Below are 13741 nucleotides of genomic sequence, written 5' to 3'. Positions count from 1 at the left end.
TACAAGACCACCTAGGCTATATAGTCACAGAACAGACTGGGAAAAACTTAGAGAAAGCTTAGACTACTAGATTTCAATCCAAATCTCGTTAAAAACGCCGGATGAAATAAACCAGCAATTTACCAACTAACTGGAGCCTTACAAAAGGACGCATAGGCAGCAGCTTCAGAAAATAGTCGCTTAGAAAGCACAAGTAATATTCCTATCTATCTATCTGAAGAAGCAGCTATTAGAGATCAAAAATAAATCAGTCCATGACTACTTAGGCTCTTTAACTGCTACTGAAGCCACAGATTATTCTCTCTGGAAGGTGACAAAGAAACTAAAAAGGCCGCAACAACAAAATTTCTACAGAAAATAGGCAAGAAATGCCATTGAAAATGCAACGGCTTTTGCTAATTACCTGATGAAAGTATTTGAACCAAACGAAGGAGACCCCACTATGGATTATAAAGAGATTAATGACTTTTTCAACACTCCTCTGCAAATGGACTTACCGATAAAAAAATTAGTCTCACGGAAATAAAAAATACAATTAAATCGAGAAAAGGAATACAGTAATGAGGAACTGTGAGCAATTCTAATATCAGTATTTCATAACGCCTCCAAAACAAAGTTCTACGATCCATAGTCAACGCCCCTTGGTACGTTACATCATCATCAATAGAAAAAGACCTACATATGCATTCAATCAAAGAAGAAATAAAACGTTACAGTGAAAAATATAGTGAACGAATAAATGAACACCGTAATATTCTAGCAAACCAGTTATTTAATAAGGCATACAAAGTACTACGACTAAAACGCTTCAACCCTAATGATCTGATAGACAGATTCACAGTGATAATGATTTCGATCCCTAATTTTCAATTATATTAAGCTTTATGTTTTATACCACCTTGACATATTGACTTCCATCACTGCATCATATTAACTTTGTTACTGGTATACATTATTTATACTTAGGTTGAACAAAATTCATAAGGAGTAGCAGTTACACTGCCAAATACTTAAAGGAGTTTCTTCACCGGAAAATATCCCTACGCGTCTGTGTTTAATCATTCAAATTACTCATTTTTCTCATTCTACTGGATAGATGGTATTATATGGGAGAAATATAAAAAAAATCTGGCGATAAGAGGCAGAAAAACTTCGTTTATAGGTCCACAACCTTCTATAGGTTTCTCAAAAAGCCAAGTCATAGTTATAAAGAAACGAGAAGAAATCAGAAACACGAATCTGAAACAAAGCTGAGAATTACCGATATGCCCACTGTACACTGTCCGATGATCTGGCATCTGGAGGACATGCAGGATCCCGTGCTAACACTGCAAGGAACCAAAGAAAAGCGCCGAATAAATCGACACTGGTGAAACACAATAAATCAATAGGTCATAGTATTAACAAGGAAGATTCACTTTTATGATCCAAATCATTTAATCGCGCATGTAGAAATATATTTTCCAGCTTATATTGAGTCCCTATATATTCAGATTGAGGACAGTTAAGTCTCCTTATCTTCAATTGAGAACACACATTGATATTGTATAGAAAAATAATCGTAGTTTGAAAAATTAATCGAATTCAAGCATTTTTTGGAAAAAGTACATAGCTTTAGAAATTACCCCAAATTATAGACTCATATTTTATATTCCTTGGACACTCCAATTTCATTATTAATATTACTTTAAACTGAAAATCGATACCGTAGTCAGAAATAGAATGTTGTAAGTGATTTCCATTGTAGTAAAATATTTATAATATCAAGAAACAATGGTAAAAATAAAATTTATGACAATGTCATTAGTATACCCCGCAAAAGTCAGTTGCTAGTAATTGGAACAATTAGAGAAATGAGGGGTTGTTATCACTACCCTCGGGCAAATATGGATTGTGGTCTCTTTAAACGGCTCCTACTGGAAAACTTTATCTTTATCAGGACGCTCTGCATGCGGTAACCCCAGCTACACTCGCATATGAAATCTGAACATTTTACGGGCGAGAATAAATTTTTTATTCAAATTCAGATACGTTTTGGTGCGGCGACTGAAAATTTAATCGCACGTTGAAATAATTGATTGCTCCGATTCTTTTTAATTATGTTTTACATTGAATTCCGTCTATGAATTGAGGAGTTTCGATTGTCGGCAGTCCTGTATATATTCTTATTTCAATCGGGAATAACAGCAGTATTCATAACAGTTTGTCTCTAAAAATGTGTCAAATATATTTCGAAGTAGGAGGAACACTTCAATTCGATTTAATATGTCAATTCGAATACTTTCGAAGAAATAATGCTTAATAATTGTGCTAACTGCATTATTGTGTATATAGTGGCATATACACTGGATTTATGGTGCCCCTTTCCTTACTATGGAACTGGGATCGTCTATGTCAACTGATCTATTAATCCAATTTCTTTCAGAAGTTTTCAGGATGTGGGATGGCTCTTACTGTCATAGATTTTCATCCTATATATCAGATGTAATGCTCTGCGGCTTCGTAGTCTTTTATAATTCGACAGCATGTGGATAATGGTATAGTTCTCTACGTAGCAATATCCGCACTATTAAATTGTACTCAAGCCATTAAAGAGGATCGGTGAAAGTTTTTCTTCACGCTACTAATATGGCAGCCCCAATATTCATCTAAACCAAATTAAAATTTGTGTGTACTTAGTAGGAATATTTGTATTTTGTTTATTTGGTAAACATCAACATATTTGGCAAAACTCTTTTGATAAAAATATTGATACGCAGGGTGAAAAAGTTTCGAAAGTTAATATTAGCCATATATTCGACGAAAGCATGCTCTTTGGCTAGCTATATTTATTCGTTCCTCTAATGTTCTTAATCCCTAATTTACGAAAAACATCGATATAAAGGTAATTCCAATAAAAATAATTTCTTTATTCTTCAGTTCGTCATTTATTATTTTTAAAGTAACTTGTTTTCCTGAAAAATGAAAAGTTTAAAACTACCTAATCTGTAAACTTAGACGTAGATGATGAAAAATCACACTTTATAGATAATATTTCATGCATGAGTGATGTGTAATCCCAATTTTCCGTTTATTTGAAGTATAAGCTGACTTTAATCTAATGATTAGGAACATGGGCCGGTATTGTCTCATTATTTCACATGTTATTTAAGGAATTCCGTACTGCTATTTCAGTTCCCTTTGCTACATCCTTCTCCTTCCCTTTTTTAACAGAGCATACCGTTTTCACTGATATTTTCAGCGCAGTAGCCACTCTCTGAAATGTATGATATGAAGTCCTTAAATAGATGTTAACTTCAGTATAATACGACCTGAACAGATGAAAGAGGTTGAAATGTACCGTAGTTGTTTTTTCCATCTAAAATATTCAATTTAATTTATAACGAACTCCTGTGGTCGTGAATTGAGCAGTTTTCCAGCTTAAATGAACCTTATTTTTAGATATTAAATGAATTAACGGAGCCGTTTTTTTCTGAAATTATTTCGCTTAGTTAACGAATTTCAAACAACAATATTACTGACACTGACCATTATTGTCAAGTAGGCAGGCCAGTGCTATTCTTTTAATAGACATTAAGAGAATAAAACCCTGTTTTTACTTAATTTCTCAATATCAAAAGCTAAATGGGAAATTAGTAGCGAAAAAGTGAAATGAAATAAAATACTCAATATTTCTAAAGCAGTAGAGAAAAGGTATTTTACATGAATTACGTCCAGAACATCAAGAGAATCAATCTCGTGATGTTAGAACGATTGGCCCAAATACAACAATGAATTATTTATGCATTTTTTATATTGTACCTATTTGATCATAGTTTCAGTCCCAGATGAATTCATGAGTATTTGAAAGCTCGGAATATACTAAAGTTAGTACACCACTTTGGTATTAAATTTTGCCACTACAAAAACGCTTATGATCTAGCTGATTAATTTTTCCTCAGTCCTCACATCTCAAATATGTAACAGCAATCATTTCTGTTTACCTTCAGTCTCTGAAGACGATAACTTGGTTATCGAAACGCGCGTCAGACAGTATAATTGTTAGTGTTGATGTAGTTTGGTGTAAACAGTATGAATATCGCCAACGGTTCCAGAAATTCCAACTTAACTGAAACCACTTAATAATTGCGAAACAGTTGAAGATAAGTATAGTACATTGAACATGAATTATGTGTAGATTTCTCTAAGGAATGTAAAAAAATGAAGACTATACTGGAGGTTACATCTCGATACGAGAAACCTGGCTGCTGTTGCATGAAAAACCCTGTTTACTTTCCAAATTTGCATCTGAATATACCAACTGACGGTTCCAATCCTTCTTCTTAATACACTCTCATTTATTCATTGACGAGAACTCATTTCATTTGTCTGCACCACATCGTATATTATCTAAGTATAATTATAAAAAATTTTTGAGTGAGAATAAAAACCAAATCAATTACAAGGGTTTTCTGAAAAAAAACTTCCCAAACAACTCTCGTAGTATATTCATAAATTGGGTTTCAAATTAAGAGAAATAACTAAATAAGACATCAATAAATTCAACATTTACTTCTGTTGATTCACTATACTTACTGTCTGAACAGTTTTTAAAAGTTATTTCATTATAATTATTCTACCTTGTAAATATATAAAATTGGGATTTCTCCAACAGTTCTGATGCGATTTCAATAAGGAAACAATAAATATTTGCAGTAGAAGGACACAATAGGCTGAATCAAACCGGATATTAAGAGAAGATTAATTATCAGAGACTTTCAGGCCATCAAGAACAGACGCGACCCTTTTCAGAGATAAGAATTAGAGAAGAAAAAAACATTTCTTGCTCTTTTTATTACAATGGAACATAGGTGAATCAAACAACATAATGGGACAGTTTGATTATGTTGAGAGAATTCTTCGCTTAATTAATAAAAAAATCTCAGAAATCAAATTATTTCTATCAAATGTTTCGTGTATATCGTTTGTTAGCCGTTGAGTTGGATTTATTTTCAATGAGTAACATTCAAAAAGTTTATTATCTTCGAGTACCTTGATAGGATAACTATCCTATACATCATAGAAAGGAAAGAGATGTTAATATTAACTACTCATATCTATTCTTGTAAAGATAGTATTTGACACGTAATGTTAACATATCAGAACATTTCTTTAAAACTCAATAATATACACACCACCAAATTTATTCCATAAATTATGAACCAAATTTGTAAATAGGGTATTAGCGTCATATAAAATAGAAGAGTCACATACCTAAATAGAAAACACATTCGCGCTAGAGCGTCAGAGAGCTCGTCCCGTTAAAAGTCTACCACTTAAAAGTCAACAGTTGGATGCTGAAGAGAACATTCCACTATTCCCTGTCATTCGTCTTGTTTTTTGCGCGTAGTCCTTCTTTGGTGAATTCCAGTAGGTTTCCTCTCCTCATGAAGGGTTATTTCGATGGATATACACCCTAACCTTGTTCTGTCAGAAAAACTTTAGTCCGAGTAGTCCTCACCCTTTTCTATAACTGTCACCGATTTATAATCTGGCACTTTCTCATGAATAACGGAGTTTTGACATATGAGTTAGCTGGTTTCTCTTCCATTAATGTTATCGTTTTTGGATGTTATATGAATTTAGGCTCATATCTTTGAATAGAGGATGAATAATTTTATTCTCTTATATACTATTTCAAGTTTATGGAAACCTAATACCCACTGATCATGTGAATAATGATAAATCAATGGCTCTCATATCATAGTTGGTATATTAAGTATTCCAGTTGGACTTTCGACAAACTTAAACGGTTGAAAGGTATAAACTATTTAAGAACTTTCCAACGACATAAATTTCATGCAAGAAACTTCTATTGAGTATCAGTATATGGTAACCAGCGAAAACTGATCCCATATAATAATATCATCGAATTGTAGATTACCTTGAGAAATTGTAGTTCCACAATTCACGTCCTACTGATTCTTTAGCGATTCCCACAGTTACAATAATTGCAAAAGTACTTAACCGATGATCAGGTCAAATTAGACTACCGACTCTTTCGATATTGTCTTCAGTTTTGATATAAAATTGCTACCCGAACAGAAATCGTTCATAACATTTTATTGACTAGACTATGATTAAACAGCTTTACGTGCTTAAAAATAAGTGCACGCAATAAAAAAAATATGCAATACATTTATTCCGATGAATTATTAATTAAATTGCGCTTTTCACGATATATCAATGATCTGTTGTTAGAAATTCTTCCAGTGAGACAAAAAAAACAATTTTGATGATAAAGGTGAAAACGGCTATAGTGATTTGTTCGCAATAACAAGAGACACTGCCTTGGTTATAGAAACTGTCATAGTAATAGCTGGAGATTGACACATACGCACTTCTATACCATCATTATTTTCATTATTCATATCGTAAATCATATAAGAGACATTTTCTTTCATGATCATTTTTATTTTTCAACTTAGTGTAAGAAGTTGTGCTCTATGGATGAAAATCACTTTCTTCTCCTTCAAATGCAGTATCTAGCGGCAATTTCTCCATTTCCTTTATCAAAAAATAATGCTCAAAACTCAACTATTATAAAATATCATAAATATTATAAAAGCTAATTGAACCGTCAATGATTTAGTCCTCTGATTCTCATTAAATCTACTATTTCAATTATAGGTTGCCTCACATTGTTCATTTTCAATTGTTCGGATTCTTAATGAATTATACAGTGGAATCCAATAAAATTTTATCGCCAAACTACTGTTAATATCTAATAAATAACAGCAATTTGGGCTTTATCCTTAGTATCAGTACTGTCGTCAACTGCCATTGAAAAATATGTAAATTTATTCATTTTCTCCTTAAGCTGAACTGTTTTTTAATAGCGAAATATTCCAAATTATTGACTTTTGGAATGGAAATGTATCATCAGTAACTTTCAACCAACAGTTTTTAATAATTCCACCATCAGTAAGAGGTTTTTATGTCTTCGAGAATTTTAATGCTATGAAAAATATTTCAAAGCATCTTCGCTCTCAGTATTAGCTTTAATGAACATAAATTATTGATCGTGAAGTTCAGATTCTAAAGACGAGAATATATCCATTGAATTTTTTTCAGTCTCTTTAAGTAGAACTACTTAGAAACAATCAGACTGAAAAAATCTGCACTATCAACTTGCATGCATAATAGTTCCAAAACCGCTAGACTTAACTATCCCTACTTCACAGTAACATGCCATTCGACTTAAATTTTTCTTCAAATATCTTGAATATTCCTTTGTTCATGTCTTGTGGTACAGTAGTCACATCTGATTTATTTATTTGAGTTTTTGAAGAAACTTATTTGTTATCGAGCACCCACTTCATTCGAGAAATTCAATTAAACCTCGGAATGTATTCGAACTCTTCCTCTACTTATCTACGAGTACACTTAGAATCAGAAAGCTTTTTTATCGTGGTCACAAAAAAATTCTAGTTATCTTTATGGATTTCCATTTTGTTTTGAACAAATTTTATATTATGGTTTCCGTGTGAATTCGTATTTTCATTTATTTAGAAAATAGAACGAATAAAATAGAACAAATTCCTATTATGTTCAAAAAAGTATATTTCAGTTTTTTTCATATGCCAGATCATATATTTTATTGAAATCTGTTCTTTTAACTCGTTCCGTCTTTAGCAAATTTCCATCTGTGGTCCCGCTTCCTTACTCATTCTATTTTTTCCCGCAATTCTACAGCTGTCAGGTTAAGAGCTCAACCAAGGATTCAGCCGATACACCACGTCCCAATCATACAAAGAACTTAATGATGAACCTACTCTAAAATTCACTACAACTTATCCTTATCCAACCTATAAAAATTCAACGTCATTCATAATCTAACGAATTAAAAATTAATGAAAATCCCTATAGTAACCAAAATAAATTTTTCAATTGAAAATTTATACTATTTATACTATTAATACTATCAAAAATCGCCAGCAATCTTAATTAATTATTGTAATTAGAAGCTTATTATTGTTATACATTCATACATATTCCTAATATTGTAATATTGTATTTGACCTGAATTTCCAGGAAGGTGTTTCCAGCACTTTCACCTTCATTTCTCATTCATTTTTAACGTTGTTCGTTAAAAAGATGGTGGCGTCCAATTTAATATTAATTGTTCACACTATCTGAATACCAGTTATTCAAATACTTCAACTGATGCCAAATATTACTTCCTGAGGAAAAGTCTTCTACCGGGGAACTAAGGTTATCAACTAAAATATTTCTTCGATTACTCCACTCAATTGACTCATGAGGAACGATCATTTCATAATATCACAATTTCATAGTATAAGAATTGTGGAACATTATCTCTTCCATTCCATTCCACAAGTGTGACAAGCAGCAGATCTTACAAATATATACAATGAAAAAATAATAATCGCTATGATCCTTTCATAATAAGCGATATAATATAAATTATTACTCTAATGATGAGTTATTCTCACAAAATATATTTTCAAAGATTTTACAATCTCGGGGCAATTTTACCCTCTAATTGAAATGGCGTGGAAATTGTCTTATTGTTGGATCAAAGAGAAATATTGTTCAGACAGACAATTTCTATCACAAGTATCTATTCAATACCTTTCTGAAGTTAATTGAAATTAGAGATATTTATAGCAATACATAATAAGTTTGGAAAGTTCTAATAGATTCTTTATCTGGACTTTGTTATTGAAATTCACTAGCTATAATAAAACAGTTATAACCGAATAAATAACGCACTCTTAAGATGTTCACTTTGGTCTATACTAAAGGTTCACTCTTTCAAGTAATCCTTAGAATCTCATAGGAAAAATGATCAATGAAATACTAAACAGAAAACTTCAACAATTATTGGAGTGACAAAACTACTGGAATGATGTTTGAGACAAAATCATATTCAAAATGGAAAAGTTGGACTGCTGGAGCCTTTATTTGACTGAAACTGAGTTGCCGAGCACGCATTCAGATGGTTTGAATGGCTGGTTCACTATAAAAATTGGAACAGGAACAGTGGTCTCTTGAAAGCTTGTGATCCTAGGCCCTTGTTTCTCTTTGACATTTCATCCAATATACCTTTATCTAACTTTGTTTGTAAATCATTCTTGAGATAACTAAAGAACTAATAAGATTTTTAAGCAAACAAAATTATAACAGATATTGTATTTCTCTGACATTTTCAACAAGAGTGGTGTACATTTTGTCAAGGCATATCACCACAAGATGGATCTAAACTACTAGTAGACTACCTTCCGTCCAATATTATCTTAAATTGCTATAGTTATATAGCTTAAGTTCTTTATCCACGATGAATTATAATATAGTCAAGAATGCTGAGCTGGGTGTGATCATGAGAAAATAATTCAAAAGAAGTTATACTCAAGCTTCTGGAAGCAGCTGTACCATTCTCTGTACGATTCTGAACCACTGAGATAGTACATAAAAAACTTTGCGCTATCTAACCCAATTCCACTGTTTGCATGTAGTGCTGCTACCAGTTTTTCTTTGAACCAAGACTCGAAAAGTGTCCCTCTAATATACTGGTGGGGATCTCTACAGCTATCCTCAACATGCTCCATACTTAATACTAATTAACAATGTAAACAGTATTTTGGCTGTCAAACCATGTTTCATCCAAGCAATAGATTTATGTTCCTTTATTACGAATATACGATACATTCGTTTCTTCACTTCATGAAACGACTACTTCCCATATTTCTGTTTGTCTTTCATTGACTGTTTTGTATATAATACCATGGTTTTTCAAAAATCATCTCAGAATTCGTACCGAACATATTTTAAGGATATGTTTCCTTTTCAGTTTTGCATTGATAATAGATTTGACATTATGTTTGATACGAACATACTGTAGGCTGCTTCGCATATTAGAGATTTTCTGAAAAGCATCTCTTCCTCGACTACAAAGTCGGTAAAAACAGTTGAATCACTGTTTGAGTATCTGTGGATAGTTGTTGCCAACTTTTTGACCTTTCTCTGTGCAAGGCTCTAGTAGGACGTTAACCGAATCTACAAATCGACTTGTAGATAGTTAATCTCAAATCTACGCTTGCCACATACTTTATTATTCACAAAACAAATATTTGAAAATAATTTGATGAATTTGATTATAGAAAAAATATTTCGAATTATGTAAAATACCTTATTTACGTTCATTATTCTCTCAATATTATTCTATTCAGTTATCAGTTTTATGTATGAATTCAAAGGGGCCAACTTTTTGTGTAATGTTGTTGTTTATCTATACTTCTAAATGATTCGCTTATTCTAAAAATTGAATATTGTTCTACTACTACAACTATTCAGTTGGCAGAGAGACACCTCTTATCTGTTTTTGTAAATAAAAAAATATATTACTGAAAGAAGTCTGTCGTGAGACTTATGTCACCTGAGAACGAAATTGAATGTGAGAAACCTAACCTAACCATTCGTCAGCAGCTTCACCGACTATAATTTGAACTTAAACTTCATGATAATCATCGTTAAAATGTTGGTTCCTGAAAATTAATTTCTTAATTCACCTTGATTCGGAAGCTAACACTTATGAATTTTCTATATTAGTGGAAAATGAGTTTTATTTTCATCACTAAAAAAAATCACTCAAAGATCAATATATACAGAAAAGTATTATAAATTTCTTCCCAGAGTTTTTATATTGTTCACTTCAAATGGTTTTGATAACATAAATACATCCGAACGCTCAGTCAAAGTTCCGGATACCATTTTAAGCTTCGTTTTTATCGTCGAATTCAATATCCCGTATAAATAAAAAGGTATCTAAAGATACCTAACGATGAGAACTGAATGATTTTCCGACAATATATTATAATGTAAATACGAAGAACCAGCTTCTTACGTTCATATGATATTCATGATAATATGTTACATTTGAATATAATATTATCCGGAATGCACAAAGCTTCCTTTGATCTCATAAACTAAATAATTTCATAAAGATACATACAGTATGACTCATTTGCTTTGGAAAAATACATGTAAAGTATATATAAATTTTTTACTGCAATCAACCATTTTTTCAAATGTTGAAGTAAAAATGATTCACTTCTGGAAAAAGATTCAAATGTTAATCGTGAAGAATTTACTCCAACTCAAAACAAAACCACTAAAGAATATATTCTCACATTGCAAGGGAGTAAAGAGAAAAAACGTTTGAAAGTAAACTAAACTGTAAATTTTAGCAAAACGTGTTTCATTCTAGTTTTATGACATACACATTTTCTTCATCATTAATAAATTGAATCTAGATGTCTAAGTTACTCGGTTTGATCATAAATTGAATCTGATCCATATTTAATTACAAATAACGCTATCAAAATTTTTCCCATTAGTTCCAATGGATCACTTGAATAGCATTAATGTGCACTTTAATGTCCTCGACAGAAAACTCTTCTTCAAGATGTGGAATTTGGCCTCAGTTAAAGTATTGTTACGCATTTCCAATTACTGTTGCGAAATTGAAATTCAATGGTTAATATTTAAATGTAACGAATAATTCTTTAATGACCAAATAATCGAAGATACATTTTGATACATGTTACTCTGTCGTGTTCTGTTTGCAACTGACTGTTTGCATTCACACACATGTGCGTAAGAAATCCTGTCTTAGCATCTACCCCCGCATAAATCCCCGAATGGATGCGAGAAAGAACATTCCACCACCCTCTGTCATTTCGCAAAGATTCCTGCCTCTTCCTTGAGTTCTATAGGAGATTCTGAGAAGTCCTATTTTTTTTTTCCAAGAGTTAACCTGTTGGCTATATACTCTTGTCTTTCTGGTCCTTAATGATGAATGAATGAAAATTTTCTTTTTGTTTCCAGTATTTTGTTTTTTGTATCTTTGAAAAAAGTTTAACTTAACTAATTCAACCTAATGATCCTGTGGTACTCCGTTTTACTTTACCTGTTGGGCGATCATCGTTGCGTCTGCATGTTCTTCAGCATACTGAATAGCTCGTGCTTTCCTTGTGTTGCTGGACCTGGCGTTTTCTTAGCAGCTAGTGCTACTTGAGTGGTGTTCGTGGCTGGTTCATTTGTTTCTGTCTTCTTTGGATTTTTCGGCTACCCCCTGTCGTTAGCCGGGTACTTACCTTCGTAGTTTTGCGTTTTCGGCTCTGTTAAGGGTGGAGTCCTCCACCCAGTGTACTTCGGCATATCTCACGCAGTACATGTCCATATTGCACGTGTTTTATCCATGGTGGAAGCCTTAGCACCAGTAGCATTGTACAGGTCAATCGTGTTTATTCTGGTCAACCACACTAATCTAGGTTTGGCATAGATATCTCAGTTTTTTGTAGGTCTGCTCCTATGCGGGCTTCTTTTACTACACGTAGTAGTATTTTTCGGCTATATGCCGCGAAAAAATTTAATTGAAAGAAATTGGTTAAAGCCGTCTTACTGTCTAACGATGGGACCTTGACTGTGTAGAACTGCCGAAATCTTCTGTTTTGACTTGTGCTTGTGTATTGCATGGTTTTGTATGTTCGATCTTTTTCGATTCGATTGGAGTGTCTTTTGTTCTTGAATATGCCATCTTCTTTCCAGCTCCTTGATTTTCCCTTCAATCAATATCATTTTATTCTCTATATCTGATTGTATCTTCTCATTCATCGTTGTCATTTTCTTCACGATATCCGATTGCAATGTCAACTTTTAATGATAGGATATCGCCAGAAATATCGCTCTTCATAGTCGAAATATCTTCCGTCATGGTGGACATCTTGTTGTTAGTATTGGCCGAAATATCATCCTTCAGAGTTGAAATTTTCTTGTCCATAATAACCGTAATATCATTAAAGCCTCGTCTTTTAATTGATATGTTCCTGGATCAATACCTTACTTACCTGTACTACTTTATGTCTTCTCTCTTCTAACCAGACGTTTCCAACTCGCCATTCTCCAGTTCACCTTTCAGTTCCGTCACTATTAGGTCACTTAGTATCTTGACCATGTTTATGTCACTTATTATTTACAATACTGACAATACTGACACCAGTGTAATGTTTTTCATTCATATTTATACGATTAATAGACACTGTCTACTACATTCTTGATTTATTTGAAGAATATACAATGCACTAACTTATAATAATTCACTTATCACTATCACTCAACTAACTTGATTAATTAATTTGCTAATTCGTTATGTTCACTACGACTATTCAATATAAACTGAACTTAACTGCGCTAACAAATCCGCTTATTTATCCAAACGAAGTTCTTAAGAGTTCTAGAAAAATAAAATGGAGAAACAAAATAAATAAATAAATAAATAGACCTTCCTAGAAATTATTCAAAAGAAACAATGTAAAATCAAAGGCGCCGCGCACCTAAGCAGGACCGGCTCTAGGGCGGAGACATCTTCGTAACAATATCCATGTAGGCTTTCATAAGAATATTTTTAGTTATATCCTGAAGCTCGTACAGAAACCAGAATATTAAATAGTATTTAGATCAGAAAGTAAATATTTTATTTACTAACGTAATCTCGTGATTAAGAATTGTTAAATAAACGGTTGGAATGAATTTGAAACTGTTTGTAATTTAATAATCAAGTATATTTCCCAAGCGTTGATATGGGAAATTCGGAATCAATATCTAAATCCTTAAGTGTTGTTTCAATTTCAAAATTGTCGTCAGATTTTTGGAATTTAAAATATCTTTTGAGATTATC

The sequence above is a fragment of the Diorhabda carinulata genome, chromosome X (genome assembly GCF_026250575.1).
Source record: "Diorhabda carinulata isolate Delta chromosome X, icDioCari1.1, whole genome shotgun sequence".
NCBI lineage: Eukaryota > Metazoa > Arthropoda > Insecta > Coleoptera > Chrysomelidae > Diorhabda > Diorhabda carinulata.
The sequence above is the reverse complement of the archived record's forward strand: the minus strand, read 5'-3'. Positions refer to the sequence as shown.